At 41.4% G+C, this 16,269-nt stretch overlaps 1 long non-coding RNA gene across 1 annotated transcript in view; it reads right to left on the bottom strand.

Moving 5' to 3' along the window:
* Window positions 1-3,483, bottom strand: part of LOC138956751 (uncharacterized) — a 13,028-nt gene extending 9,545 nt beyond the window's left edge. The window contains exons 1-2 of the long non-coding RNA XR_011452782.1: window positions 3,418-3,483; window positions 406-422 (exon numbers count right to left, since the gene is read on the bottom strand). This is a non-coding gene — a long non-coding RNA (uncharacterized lncRNA). The remainder of the gene's footprint in view (window positions 1-405; window positions 423-3,417) is intronic.
* Between the last annotated feature and the right edge of the window lie 12,786 nt (window positions 3,484-16,269).

Here is a 16,269-nt window from a genome sequence, read left to right as displayed (position 1 = left end):
TGTTTTTTTGGTTTGTTTTCTTCGTTTGTTTCGGGGTTTGTTGGTTGTTGTTGTTTATCCGGGGATTTTTTTGGTCTTCAATGTTCCAATATATAATCATACAAAACTGCATGTACATCACATGTGTGTGCACACACGATTTAGAAATTACAACACATATCCGGATATTATTACACGCACACAAATGAATAATAGAACAAGAAATAATAGGACTAGAAATCATAGAACAACAAAGCGTCTTCCCTTGCCTTACGAAAGATGAACAGGAAAACATCAGAAAGTTGTACATTTCTAAAGGTGCAACTAATATAAAGCCGATTTATGTGAGCAAAGTAATAAAATATGAAACGAAATGAATTAATTATATTGTACATGTCTACATGTTCTCTTATACTCCTTCGTTACCTTCATGATTAGAGGCACTGGAAAAAAAAAGAGAAAAAAAGATTAGAGGCACTGGAAGTAATGGACGGAGGAATAAACAGTTGATTAAACCAAATGAATGCTCTTGTGGGCTAACCACAAGAAAACAACCACACAAACGCATTATCATTTCGGGATTGGTAAACTATGATCACTTAATCAAAAAACAAGAAAGGTGGGTTGTTGGAACGTTTGTTATTGACAAAACAGTATAGTACATACGTGAATGTGACGTACTGTTGTGTCAATAACAAACGTTCCAACCACCTACCTTTCTTGTGTTTTGATTCAGAATTTTGGAACGTTGGCAGTCTCTTTGTTTTTGGATTTATTTTATGATTACTTAATATTTTAAATGTATACATTTTAACAACGCACCTCAAAGTTTCCGTGCTGTGTGAATTCAGACAACAGTACAATCTTTTCAAAAATAGGCCTCGGTTAAACTAATAAAAAGTAAAAGAAAACGGAAAATGACGGCACCCTGTTTCCAATTCAAAGTGTCAAAGATTGTTACTTCCCTGTCATATTTAAACACACAAAGCATAGTTTCCAACTTTCACATTTTCTCAGTTGTGTTTACAGTGTAGTGTTATTCGTTGATTTTGACACTAAATGGTCGATGACAGGGTAAATGTTCGTATCGTGTATTATTAAAATGTGTTCCGAGCCTCAGTAACGTTTTAGTTGAATACAGTATTAAAGCTGTCAACATTTCATATTATTACAATCTAATAATGCTTTATTTGTGTTCCTGTTAAATTGGAAGCAACTATAATTCCGACCTGTTTATCAGTATTTGTATTACTTTTTTAAATCATTTTCAAAATAACAATTTGCCTTTCAAATGTATTTTTGTAGAAAGTTACAACAGTTCAATGTTTAAACGTGTCAAAACATTACCCAGTAACGCTGCCTGTAACGTATTTCATAGACGGCGTACCATGGTAATCTTCGTGCTATACATGTATTCAGACAACAATATCTGTAAAAAAAAATTATCCCAAATACCTAGGCCTAGGCGAAGAAAGGAAAGGCAAACGGAACGAGAAACTAGTGCACTTCCGGTGAGTATTACGCTAATGCATATTCATTCACGAACACATTTTTCTCTGCCTTGAATATCCATTTTTTGTCGGTTGTCCTTTTTCTCCGATTTCGAGGAATAATCTTCGCTGTCGGCGCAGTGCATCTTCTTTGAGGTTTGGGTAATCTATGCAAATCCTTCACGCTTTTCTCCCTCTCCGTACCCTTACGGCGGAAGCTAATGCCAATATTATCAAGTCCCTCGTACCAGATGGACGCTGGAGTTATTGTTCTTGGTTCGCTTCAGGCCTTTGGCGCGTTAGTGTCCTTTTATCTCCTCCCTCATCGTCCACCCCTCTTCGCCATTTTGGAGGAAGGAAATCAAGAATAAACAAGTGCACCGTCGCCCTAGGATGTTATTCCCCGTTTCTTGCGGTCTAATCCTGGACACGAATAACGAGAAAAGTCTTTTCATATTAGGATTCAAGAGCTTGGCATGTGCTAGAAATTACCTCCCTTTAAAAAAAAAGGTACGATCTTGTGTTGTTGTTTCTTCAGTGTGTAAGTCGGCTTCAAAGGCGCGGATGTGTCCAGAAATGGGCGACAAGGAATTTTAAAATCTAAAAATGCTGTGCTTGAGCAAACAAAAGAAATGTTCATGAATAAATAGATAAAAATGGTAAGTGTTTTTAATTCGACATGGAGCCTTTTCGGTTTAAACAAAATTGTATTCAATTTTTATCAGGACAAAAGCAATACATGGTTTTTAAGATAACTAACGCAAGCATATAATGCTTCTTTAAAGTAATCCTGGTATGTACATAACAAAGGTTAACATGATGGCGGACTAAATACATTTACTATGGAGCTTTTTATATTTAGTCAAGTTTTGACTAAATATTTTAACATAGAGGGGGAATCGAAACGAGGGTCGTGGTGTATGTGTGTCTGTCTGTCTGTGCGTGTGTGTGTGTGTGTGTGTGTGTGTGTGTGTGTGTGTGTGTGTAGAGCGATTCAGACTAAACTACTGGACCGATCTTTATGAAATTTGACATGAGAGTTTCTGGGTATGAAATCCCCGAACGTTTTTTTCATTTTTTTGATAAATGTCTTTGATGACGTCATATCCGGCTTTTCGTGAAAGTTGAGGCGGCACTGTCACGCCCTCATTTTTCAACCAAATTGGTTGAAATTTTGGTCAAGTAATCTTCGACGAAGCCCGGACTTCGGTATTGCATTTCAGCTTGGTGGCTTAAAAATTAATTAATGACTTTGGTCATTAAAAATCTGAAAATTGTAAAAAAAAAATAAAAATTTATAAAACGATCCAAATTTACGTTTATCTTATTCTCCATCATTTGCTGATTCCAAAAACATATAAATATGTTATATTCGGATTAAAAACAAGCTCTGAAAATTAAATATATAAAAATTATTATCAAAATTAAATTTTCCAAATCAATTTAAAAACAGTTTCATCTTATTCCTTGTCGGTTCCTGATTCCAAAAACATATAGATATGATATGTTTGGATTAAAAACACGCTCAGAAAGTTAAAACGAAGAGAGGTACAGAAAAGCGTGCTATGCAGCATAGCGTAACCACTACCCCGCTCTTCTTGTCAATTTCACTGCCTATGCCGTGAGCGGTGGACCACGAGTATACGGTCTTGCTGCGTTGCATTGCGTTCAGTTTCATTCTGTGAGTTCGACAGCTACTTGACTAAATATTGTATTTTCGCCTTACGCGACTTGTTTCTTCTCCTTTAGCATGACTGATGCGCAACTTCTTTATTGACTGAAATAGAACACAGCAGACGACACATATTATGTCACATAATCTGAACACATTTTCAGAACATACGCAGGGTTAAGATAACAATCGACATGCCAATCGTACGATAACACATACGAAGTTAAAAACACAAACTGACAAATAAAATCTAGTCCGTGGTGGAAAAATACTCACATGAGTCCTACCAAAGCTTATACAGAGTATCCGACTGTGGCAGTCAGGTCTGCCTCTATCCTCGGTCTGGCTAGGAAAGAGTTTTCTAACTCTAACTCTTCCAATTCTATTCTACATCAACAGCCTTTGCTAGCTAGCTTCACATTCATACACACGCACAGATTCACAATCAAGCAACTTCTTTTTTCCACCTCAGACTAAAGAAGCAAAGGGCTCATTCATGTCACATTCTTCAATTAGTAAATGCACTGCTTCCCTGGTTTTTGTCAGAGTTAACAAAGTTCCTTCGCTGCTTTTCACAGTCATGTTCTCTTGGCGCTGAAATAGTGCTATTTTTTCTTTAACAGTCCACTTAAGGAGAGGTTTTACTCTTTCACTGTGAACAGGTTATTGATGGAAGACACACACTACAAAATAATCGAATCCTATCCTAATGCTACAGAAACGTAAACAGTATTCTAATGCTGAATATCTGGAGCTCTAAAGCTTTTTTCGAACTAGTGTTCAAACGTTGCTTAAAAGGGTGTTTTATGTAAAATAATACCAGCACGTTTAAATTCAGTCAAGAGAATAATATACGTGGAAAAGCCGCTAGCAGGGTCGGTAGTAGCGTTAAGGGACTCCTGACTATTCATGATTTCTAATACGAAAAAGAGGAAGCAGATGAGCGTAATTGTGTGTGTGTGTGTGTGTGTGTGTGTGTGTGTGTGTGTGTGTGTGTGTGTGTGTGTGTGTGTGTGTGTGTGTGTGTGTGTGTGTGTGTGTGTCTGTTTGTCTCTGTGCCTGTGTGTGCATGCAGGTCTATGTGTTTGTGAGTGTGTGCGTGTGTGTTTATGTATGTGTGCGTCCTATCGTGCGTACGTGCGTGCGTGTGTGTGTGTGTGTGTGTGTGTTTGTGTGTGTATATATGGGCGTCTGTCTGTCTGTCTGTGTGTCTGTCTGTATATGAGTTTGCGTGTGTGTGTGTGTGTGCGTGTGTGTGTGTGTGTGTGTGTGTGTGTGTGTGTGTGTGTGTGTGTGTGTGTGTGTGTGTGTGTGTGTGTGTGTGTTTATATCTGTGTGTGTCTGTCTGTGTCTGAGTGTTTGAGTGTGTGTATATGTGTATCTATGCGTGCGTGCATGTGTGTGTGTGTGTGTGTGTGTGTGTGTGTATCTGTGTATCTATGCGTGCATGCATGTGTGTGTGTGATTGTGTGTGTGTGTGGGTCTGTGTCTGTGTCTTTGTGTCTGTGCGTGTGTGTGTGTGTGTGTGTGTGTGTGTGTGTGTGTGTGTGTGTGTGTGTGTGTGTGACAGTGTGTGTGTATGCATTTTGGTATGTGTCAGTTAATCTCTATATCCAGGGATTATCGTATGTGTCTCTGTATGTGTGTTTGTCTGTGTGCGTGATTTTGGTTTGCTTCTGGGCACCTGTATGTGTGTTCGTTCGTATTTGAAGCAAAGCGTGCCCTTATTGTCCTTTGGAACCCCCGATCCGTAAAGAAAATATGCTTTTGCGCGCTTTTGAAAGGACCAATTTCCTGCCAAGCTTCATTTTTTACACCAATTCAAATTTACCTTTGACGATTTCTATGAAACGAGAAAATTGGTGGCAACACTTAAGGAGAAAATAAACAAGGAAACGCATCAGTGGCGCCCCATGTCGTCAAGAAAAAGAACCCACCCATGCTTGAAATATCGATAACAAAAAGGGAGGTACTCTAAGCAACACGGTGACAGTTACCATCTTTCCCACGGGCAGTGTTTGGACAGGTACCTGTCGGTTTACGCTGTCAACAAAGTTTTGGATATTGCGACTTTCCTTTGTACACTAAGCTATGGGGGAATAATGGCCAAAATAAAAAAAGTAAGATTATTTCCTTTTCTCTGTTTCTTTTCTTAACGGCATAGAATGAAAACTTCGGCGTAAAAAAAAAAAAAATGTATACTTTTTTTCTTTTCTTTGACGGCATGGAATAAAAACCTTTCTCGCTGGCTGCAGGAGACAGAGAGAAAAGAAAAGGCAATAGAAATTCAAACAAACTGAATCGTCCTAGTTGGCTCGGACAACGGCACGCTACCTCCGTAGAATTTCTTGACGTCTACCCGTACTAGGAGTCCCCGCTCCTACCCAAATTGAAAAATAATTTGACGGCGTAGGCAGCGGCGAGGGGTGGATTCCCCTCCACCCCAATAACACCCCGTGCCCTCCTGAACCCAGTTCTACTCCGCTCCGAGGGCGTCACCATAGCTACCAGAGGGACTCGCGAGAGGAATTCGTCTAATCATCTCCGCGTTGTGACAAGTGCCGAAGGCGGGTGGACTTCTCTCTCCTGTAAAGAAAACGAGTAGGATTTTTTTTTCTAATCGGGGTGGGAGAGGGCACAATAGAGCCAGCTACCCGGCAAAATCTCATTTTTCTCGTCCCTACCGTTGATGTCAGCCAGGTAGAAGTGAAAAGGCTCCTGGGGATTTTATGCGCGGGTTATGGTCGCAGCGATTCTTTTGATGTGTCGTAGCGGCTGTTGGAGACGTTATAGAGGGGGCTGGAGGTAAAGGACCGTCCTGAGAGAGTACCTCTGGTACCTTGCCTTTCTCTTTCTGTCTCACGCACTCTCTGTCTCTCTCTGTCTCACGCACTTTCTGTCACTCTCTGTCTCACGCACTCTTTGTCTCTCTCTGTCTCACGCACTCTCTGTCTCTGTCTCTCTCTGTCTCACGCGCCCTCTGTCTCTCTCTGGCTCTCTCTGGCTCTCCCTTGCTCTTTCTCTCTGTCTCTCTTTCTCTCCGTCTCTCACTCTCTCCCAATCTCCCCCTCTCTCTCTTACTTTCGAATTCTCTCTCTCGCTCTCTCTCTATCACTCTCTCTCTCTCCTTTTTTCTCTCACTCACTCTCTCTCTCACTCTCTCTCTCTCACTCTCTCTCGCTCTTTCTCTCACTCACACTCTCTCTCTCTCTCTTCTCACACACTCTCTCTCCCTCTCTCTCTCTCTCTCTCTCTCTCTCTCACTCACTCTCTCTCTCTCTTCTCACACACACTCTCTCTCTCTCTTCTCACACACACTCTCTCTCTCTCTCTCACTCTCTCTTTTTCTCTCCCCCTCCCCCTCTCTCTCTCTCTCTTTCTCTCTTTCTCTGTATCCGTCCTTCTCACCCTGAGCGTATAAAGCACAACGGGAAGCAAATAATATTTCTAAATGCACTGTCACTGTGACAAGAAACAAACAAAACAAAAAATACAAATCTGCTTTTATGATAATAATGTTTTCGTTTTGAAACCCTAGCCTTTGGATATATGAAAACAGATGTATAAATCATAATTATGGCAATGGAAAACGGCAAAAATGTAACGGGCTACGGTATTCACCCATTCGCTTGTTGTTAAACCTATCGGTCTTTCAATTGTCTTTAGAACAAAAGATAGGAACAAAACTGGACATATATATATATAGGGGAGGCAGGTGATTTTTGTTTTATTATATATATGTAAGTTTTACCACCATTTTTGTGAAAATATTGATCACGAATATTAACATAATAACCAATAAAAGTATTCGACAAATGCAAAGAAGATGACGGGATATGGTATCAGTGATATTTCTTCCTGTTTTCTTCTTTTTATGATTTGTCTATGTTTTGTCTACGAAACAATTCGGAAGCAGTTCCGTATTTTTGTAATCAATCTTTCAATGGATATCAAACAATTCAGATGTTTATTTTGGGCGTGTTTATGAAAACGTCTGTCTGTCGTCTTACTGCGTATAAAAGGAAAACAAATATCTTCAAATAACGAAAAAAAAAATAATTCAGAAATAAGCTTCATGAAGTACATGGTGCATTTTGTTAACTTTCTCAGGAGGAAGGATCACTTGTTACTTTTCGTAGTGTTTTTTGTTTGTTTGTTTGTTTGTTTGCTTAACGCCCAGCCGACCACAAAGGGCCATATCAGGGCGGTGCTGCTTTGGCATATAACGTGCGCCACACACAAGACAAAAGTCGCAGCACAGGCTTCGTGTCTCACCCAGTCACATTATTCTGACACCGGACCAACCAGTCCTAGCACTAACCCCATAATGCCAGACGCCAGGCGGAGCAGCCACTAGATTGCCAATTTTAAAGTCTTAGGTATGACCCGGCCGGGGTTCGAACCCACGACCTCCCGATCACGGGGCGGACGCCTTACCACTAGGCCAACCGTGCCGGTCGTAGTGTTTTTCCGTTGACGTTTTTGACACATACAGTACAAGGCTCTCATTGATTAACACACCTTAATTTTACATCCGTTTCAAAGCTATGTGCAAACACACAGATAAAAGAACCATGATTGAATGATACGAGGAAAAGCAGAAGCGCAGATTAAACACCCAAACCGCAAAAGAAGCATACAGACACATCAAACACAAATATGCAAACAAACAAGCAGGCAATCAGACAAACAAACAAACACATAGAAAAAAACCCAATGATTCCGGGTATACTTTTGTGTGTGTGTGGATTTCAACATATTTTAGCTAAAAATCATTTTGAAGGGGAAAAGAAAATTATTTTTGAATTAAGATCGAATTAATGACAATTTAATCAAACTGTTTGTGTCTCTATCTATTCCCATTTCAGTTTAATTTGTCTCTGTTGTTTTCGACTTCTAGTTTGACAGGAAGAAAAACGTTTGTCCTTACAAGCCACTGCCAAACCATCTCACTTGGTTTAAAAAAAAAATGTATTCAGAATTTCTTCGCATGAACAGTTCGAAACACACAGCTAGGACACGCACTCAAGCAAATGCTTATATCACGTGACCAGAACAATACTAAACAAGAAATTCCTCCGAGGTAGGAAAAACACCCCCGTCAAAGGGAAATAACCTTCTCAGTTGGTGGCAGTGACTGAGTGAGAATGGTTATTTCCCTTTGACCATTAAGATGTCCCTCTATAAGTCCTTGTATAATTTTAATCCACCAATAACTCCCTAACCGTGTGTTTGACTGGTCCCAATTTTTGTAAGGACCGTCTCAGGAATGTGTAGAACCTGTTCACCAAGTTTGGTGACGATCGGTCCATTCATTCTTGAGATCTATATGCGAACACAAACAAACAAACAAACAAACAAACAAACACATCGAGTGAAACCTATACACACCCCTATACCGGGGGTGTCTTACCCATGTATGTATGATGCTATGCGCCAGTGATGTATGAATGCTATTCATTTTTGTTTTTATCACACAGCAAGCTGCTTTCCTCGTGTATTTTTTATGTTCATTCATGTATTGTACACTTGGCAATAAATTATCTATCTATCTATCTATCTATCTATCTATCTATCTATCTATCTATCTATCTATCTATCTATCTAATTACACTTCATCTTTATCTACGTCCCTGCAACGTAGCAGTCCAGTTCTTATTTCCGTCAACCGTTTGCATCAACACCAACCACTATACTGTTATCCTCCTTTGATGCCCACCTCCCCGCTAGCCAAGATCTTCTTTGGTGTTACACGGACTTATCTTCCTACTTCTCCTTGTCCATGTCTTCTCTTCTTTCTACTTTTCCTTCTGTACATCAATGGACTTTTTCCTTCCCTTCTACCTATAGCCCATCATCATCGTCACACAACAACCAACAACAAACGTGCACAATTGTTCAAGTTACTACTGCACCGCAATGGGGAAGAAAAGGAAACTGAGAAAAAAAAGTCTTCAAAATGTGCCCCAAAAAAAGGGGAAAATAGAGAAAGACAGACAGCCTAAACAAAAGAAAGGGACCCTGGGGGCAACTAAGAATTTTACCGGAGCCATTTTAATTGTGTGGAAAATAGTGTTTGTCTTGTCGCCAAAGCTGTAAGAGGGGGGAGGGGGGGGGGGGCGGACGGAGGAGGGAACATGGCTACCCCTGCGTGACAAGAAGAAAGGCGGGGGGGAGGGGGTGGGCAGGGTGGGCAAGGTTCCAGAGTTCCAGAGTTGCAGGCTGGGAGGTTTGTGGACATTCCCAGCCCTCACGGAGTTGACAGGAAGAAGCTTCCGCATGATTCTGAGGCTTGCACACTTGCGCCTCCGGCACTTTAAGAATCGTAGAGGAGAAGGGAGTTGTGGTGCAGATTGGGGGGGGGGGGGTCGTAGGGGGTGGGGGGGGGGGGGTGAGCGGTTAATTTTGCTAGAAAAAAGGGACTGGTTGTGTTTAGCCTTAGTTTTACAAGTTTCTAGGTTTCTGGAACTAATTGTGCACACACTCACACAAATCTGATCCAGTATTAACTATGCCTTCCTTGTTTAATTTCATTTAGATAAACATTATTAATTGGATTTTTAGAAAGGAATGTTACTTCTGATGCATTGCTAGCGTTGTATTTTATTTTGTTCAAGATTGCTGAATACTTTGTTCACAGGACAGTGCAGTGACAAGAACATTATCCCCCCTTGTCGCCTTTCAATATTATTGATTTTTCTTTGTTTGAAAGTCAGAATTGACGGAAGATCAGGATAGGCAATGACGAAGAATGTTTCACTGAACTAACACCCGAATGTCATGGTCAAGGGGCACTCCGAATTAAAACAAAACAAGAATTGTAGGTTAATTATTGGAACGTTTAATTATTGACAAAACAAAACGTTACATTTACCCACAGTTGTTGTTTTTTTATTCTGAATTTTGGAACGTTAGCAGTCTACCTGTTTTTAGATTTCAAGGAGCACTCCCTTCTGTCAGTCAAATTGCGCAGGGTATTCCTAAGAAGGTAGATGTCTTTCACTATTATCAGTACATTAATAATTATAACATTGCTAAGGTTTAAGGCTTATCGCAGAGCTTGCTTATTTATGTACTTTGAGAACTGGCGTGACTAAATTGGCATGAGTTCAACGTTAAGTGCTTTAAAGTAATCTTTGAAATGTTCCTGTATAATTCTATTCAAAGAAATTCGATCGAGCTTAATCGCCATGTCACGTTTTCCTTTATGCGTTTAAAAGCTACAAAAACAATGTTATTGTAATGCAGATTTTAACACGACCGGTAGTCGAAACATTTAGACCAACCAGTGAATGTGAAGAGTTATTTCTTTGAATCTGAAACAAATATTATGATTATGCAGTACCCTCCAACCGCATGCAACTGTCATGAGTACTTGATTATTCTCTGTTTGAATTATATGCAAGCTGATCTGGGAATAGCCAAGAACAGGTAGTAAGAAGACCAATGCAATGTTTAACAAAATGTTTCATTCTCAAAGTTTGGCTAGCCTGGCTTTTCTGAGAGAGAAAACAACCTGGAAGACACTTTCTAGCCAACAGGTTTGGGTTTTCTTTTTAATCCAATTTTAACCCACGCAGTATGATTTTTCCTCAAGGTTCCATCATATCTGTTACCGTATTCAAGGAATACACCACCCAATTCGAAGAAAGGAAACTACCTGCTTCCTTAATGTCAATATTTTTTTGTATTATCCGCAAGACCGCTGCTGCCTAAATGAACTCTCTGTTACTCAGATTCAGCTCTTTCTTCAATATCACACCTCACACAAAAACAACTGAATGCCCAGTCATGAAAGAATAGATTTACGAACGCACGTTTTCCTTTGACGAATTCTTCGTAGTATACTGTCCATTTGTCCACGGAGGGCTTACTTCCACGCTCTCAGAACGTGTGACCAAGCACTTATTAATTTGTAATGTCCCTTAGAGAAAGAAAAGTTATATGGACACATAAGTAACCAAACGTGGATTAACTTTTAGGTTTTTAAGTATGCGGCAGTCAGATTATCTTTTATTCAACGGCTTCTTGTCACAAACCATGTCCCTATTATGCAACAAAGCGAATCATTATATTCTATATGAGCCCATCACTTCTATTCAATTTTCTTGAGTTCACCACTGCTAAACCACCAACCGGACATTACAGGCGACAAGGAAGAAAAATAGTCGATGCCCAAATAACAACACGGAATATGTAAATCATCATATTGTTCATTACTCTAACACTTCTTATTAATTCATCTTTAGCTTGTCACAAACTAAATGAGAACGTTGACCGATGAGAAAACATATGTCATGCCCCAACAACACCACGACAATAAGAAATTCATCCGATTTTCCGTGACACTTTGAAATTCCACTCAGCTCAACTTGAATTTCCCACAAGCTAAATGGTCATAATCACCAAAGAAAAAAAAAAGAAAAGCCAATGACCCAATAACAACACGACATCAGAAAAGGCTCACAAACCAGAGGATCAATCGATCAAAGTCCACACCCCCCCCCCCCCCACCCCCACCCCCACTCAATCCGTCCTCTCTCTCTCTCTGGCTTTTCACAGGGGGCAGGAGGGTGAGGTGAAGTATGAAGGAGAGTCCACGCATACACACCGCAGACCCTCCAAGACCCCCTAGTTGGCCTTTCAGATGCGGTGTGTGCAGAGTCCGAGGCAGAGTCCGACACAATCTTTGCTCGCCCTTTCACACCGCTGAAAGGAGTCTGTCCAGAAGAGGTTGGAAAACGTGCACAATGGCCGTCCATGTCTGCCTCGTGGTTTGTCCTCCCAGTGTCTTCTCCGCAGACATGTCAAGATTGCCCACAAACCTTGGTGTGCTGGTTCCCTTCAGTCAGTCCTCTAAGAATGTAGCGGGGGCTAGTGAGGACCAGGCCAGGCCATAGCCAAGTCCCCCTCAGGGCAAACCCCAACTTTCCAAGATGCTGGTGCGCCATCATGGCTGTGTTGTAAAGGTGGACTAATTTAGTGTGAACTTTTCCGGAGGAGGGAGGGGGGAATAATGTCGGGATAGGAGATGGGTAAAAAGAGAAGAAAGGGGGGAGGATGGGGGGGGGGGGGGCGTGGAAAGCGGCGGAGATTTTACTTGTTTTCCTTATTGTGCGTTTATGTGCATGGATTTTTGTTTGTTTGCTTAACGCCCAGCCGACCATGAAGGGCCATATCAGGGCGGTGCTGCTTTGACATTTAACGTGCGCCACACACAAGACAGAAGTCGCAGCACAGGCTTCATGTCTCACCCAGTCACATTATTCTGACACCGGACCAACCAGTCCTAGCACTAACCCCATAATGCCAGACGCCAGGCGGAGCAGCCACTAGATTGCCAATTTTAAAGTCTTAGGTATGACCCGGCCGGGGTTCGAACCCACGACCTCCCGATCACGGGGCGGACGCCTTACCACTAGGGCAACCGTGCCGGTCTATGTGCATGGATGATATTGTTACAAAATTGATGATGATGATAAAATCGTTTATGTAACGTCACTCTGTAAAAACATTGGCGACATTTGTCTTAGATTAAAAACACACACAGGCGCGCACACAAACTTTCCCTTTAATTGATGTCATGTTATATGATTATTGTTCTATTGTTATGTTAGAATGTACTGGTATTGAATGTTGTAATAATGTGTTGTTATTCATTATTGATATTTTAAGCGCGGAGAGCACAGAAAAACCGTACGATGTATCCAGCTCTGTTCCAGCTTATGTTTAAGGTTAAGGTATAATGTCGTGACGCACATGATAAGATAATTGCCTATGTCATTTTTTATGTTTTGAGAAAAACGCAAAAAAAATTCTTTGGTTTTTGAATAATCTGCCTATCTCATTTTAGTTATAAGTTGCAAACTGCCTATCTCGAGCGGTGACAGCTGGATAAACGTGAGATAAAGAGCTGACAGAAACATTTTCAATCAGCAAAACTGCATGACAACCCACAAAGAGCTTTAATTTGCATACTTTCACATTCTCAAAACGTCTTCCTGTATCATCAAGAAAAAGTGCCTAACTCAAGAAACGAGATCGATAGTTTTGCTTACGTTACCGTGGCAATGGTTTCCGATAGATACCCTTCCAGTAGCTTCCCTTGTAGTTTTACTACAGAAATGCCGAACACTGAGATAGGTATTTTTCTTATGAGCGTGACGATGTGAAGCATGAAGATGCGTGCAAGGAAAGAAAGGATTAAATTAGAAATGTCATGCAGACGTATGCAAACAAACCAGTAGCCGGGTTACGTTGTGAAACGTTTGACAAATTTCAACACAAAAACTGCCGGCTCTTTAGACATGCATCCACAGTAGAACGTTTGACACATGATAACACAAAGCATGCCATCTCCTTGGACATGTATCCACAGTAGAACGTTTGACAAATGACAACACACAAAAACTTGCCGGCTCTTTGGACATAGAAAGTTTGACAAATGACAACACAAAACATGCCGTCTTTGGACATAGAACGTTTGCCAAATGACAACACAAAACATGCCGGCTCTTTGGACATAGAACGTTTGCCAAATGACAACACAAAACATGCCGGCTCTTTGGACATAGAACGTTTGACAAATGACAACACAAAAAACATGCCAGCTCTTTGGACATAGATTTTAGAACGTTTGACAAATGACAACACAAAAAACATGCCGGCTCTTTGGACATAGGACGTTTGCCAAATAACAACACAAAACATGCCGGTTCTTTGGACATAGAACGTTTGACAAATAACAACACAAAACACGCTGGCTCTTTTGACATGTTTACAAAGTAGAACGTTTGACAAAGGACAACGCAAAACATGCCGACTCTTTGAACATGCATCCACAGTTAAAAGTTTGCCAAATGACAACACAAAACATGCCGGCTCTTTGGACATAGAACGTTTGCCAAATGACAACACAAAACATGCCGACTCTTTGGACATGCATACACAGTAGACGGGGTTTGAACGCCAACACACAAGAGCCAATCATCAAACTATCAAACAAATCGGAAGAGTTCCGATAAGAGCAATGCTTGGTAATTATTTCTAGACACAATATCATAGATAACAATAAGCGCACACCATAGTAGATATGTAACACTAAAACAAAAACCCTTGATCGTCATTGTGGTAATGAACGCCAGGTCACCAGAATGCATTGGGCATTAGAAATATAAGACAGTAATATCTGTGGAGATAGGTTATTGCTGCTATAGCATCTACCGCCGTCGTCACTACAATTAAGAAATTGGCCAATTTTTTCTCAAGTATGGTTTCACCAATCTCCCATTCAATTTTAACTGATACAGTTTCACTCCAAGACTGACCTGGCAGTACTTTTTTTGTCGAAGTGATGAAAGCGGCATATCAAGCAGATTATGTGATTTTGACCATTTCACAGAGATTAAGAACAAAACTGGTCATAGGCAGAAGGTGGGTGGTGGGATTGGGGGGGGGGGTGGGGTAGGGATGGTGGGTATGAGAACTGCAAGAATGGAAATCATCACAGAGCTGCAAGGACCTCACCCCAGCCCGCCCCCCCCCCTTTTTCCCCAAAACGATTGCCAGACAAAATGTAATTGTCTCTCAGAAAGAAAGAAAAACGTTCACCGAAACAAGCCTGGTCCAGCTCGCAACGCACACCCTACGTGCTTCCTCCATTAGGATTCGAACCCCAGACCCAGCCGTCCCCAACGCTTCCCCAAGAGCTGGGCAATGCCTGAAACGTGCGCTACCCCCCTCCCACCCTTCCCGCCAAACATCTTGTGCGTCTAATGAAACAAAGGCGCGCAATTAGCAATATTACCAGAACGGAGCGGACCAAGCCTAGTGGGGCAGTGTTTGCCGAGACTACTTGATACGAGAACTGGCGAGAAGCACGTGACTTGGTGGCGGTGCTTGCCGAGACTACTTGATACGAGAACTGGCGAGATGCACGTGACTTGGTGGCTGTGCAAGGGGATGTGTCGGGGCGGATTGGATGGGTGCTTGGTGTGATTTGGCCTCCACGGGATTGGATACACTGATGATTAGATTTAACAGGAAGGGATGGTGTCAGGTTTTTAGGGGCTTTTTTTCAGGGAAAGGGTCCGAGGGGTCAAAGAGTTTTGGTGTCCTGAGAGTGTTTTGGAAGCTAATTGGTCCTATTTTGTCGCGGTTACTTCATTCTTTTCTGATGTGATTGAACAAATTTGAGTTGTTGGTCAAAAGCAACTTCGAGTAAAAATGATATTTTTGCATGAGTGTCCACAGCGAGAATGAACGCAAAACCCAGACGGTGCACCACACCACACACCACCACACCACACCAAACCACACCACACCACACCACACCACAAACACAAACACAAACACAACACAACGGATGCAACTGCACCAACATGTGTGAAAAGCAGCAACATTTGACTTTCTGACATGTAGCACTGGCACTAAACACAAATTCATTCAGTTTGAATGAAAACATTGACCTACAAATGAAACTTCTTTTAGAATGTAATCGCTCGAGGAAGAAGAAGAAGCAAGTAAAGAAAACAATCCAAAGAGCGAGATGGGAGGGATGGGGAAGAAAAAGAGAGGAGAACAAATTATACGGGTGAAGTGTAAATCCTCTCAAATCCTGATAGGCTTTGATGTGGGGGATGATGTTTGCAAGCTCTTTAGCTTAATCCTTAGCACTGCGTCAAAACCAATTTGTTCTTCGCACATCAAGACTGAACGAAAGCCGCAGAGAGCAAACTGCAAAGTAACGGCTTCTGTTTGCCTTCTATTTTGGGGGTTTCTCTGGCTGAAGTGGAGGTGGATGAGGAATGGGTGGTGGGGGTGGGGGGGGGGGGGGAGGGTGAGGAGGGGGATGGGGGGAAGAAGGGTGTGTGTGTGTGTGTGTGTGGGTGGGTGTGTGTGTGTGTGTGTGTGTGTGTGTGTGCGTGCGTGTGTGCGTGTGTGTATCCAATGAAATGAAGATCATTATTAGTTAAATATTAGTTAAAAATAATCTCTTTGTTTTTGGATTCAATGAAAGGAAGAAAGTTTTATTAGAAAGAAAAGAGAGAAAAAAAAGAAAAAAAAAGTAAAACACACCAGTATTTTCATTGAAAATCAAGATTCCCCCAAAACAAAACAGATTAACCA

Source organism: Littorina saxatilis, unplaced genomic scaffold, assembly GCF_037325665.1.
Source record: "Littorina saxatilis isolate snail1 unplaced genomic scaffold, US_GU_Lsax_2.0 scaffold_582, whole genome shotgun sequence".
Classification (NCBI taxonomy): domain Eukaryota; kingdom Metazoa; phylum Mollusca; class Gastropoda; order Littorinimorpha; family Littorinidae; genus Littorina; species Littorina saxatilis.
Note: the sequence above shows the minus strand (reverse complement) of the source record. Positions and strands in the feature narration are given on the sequence as shown.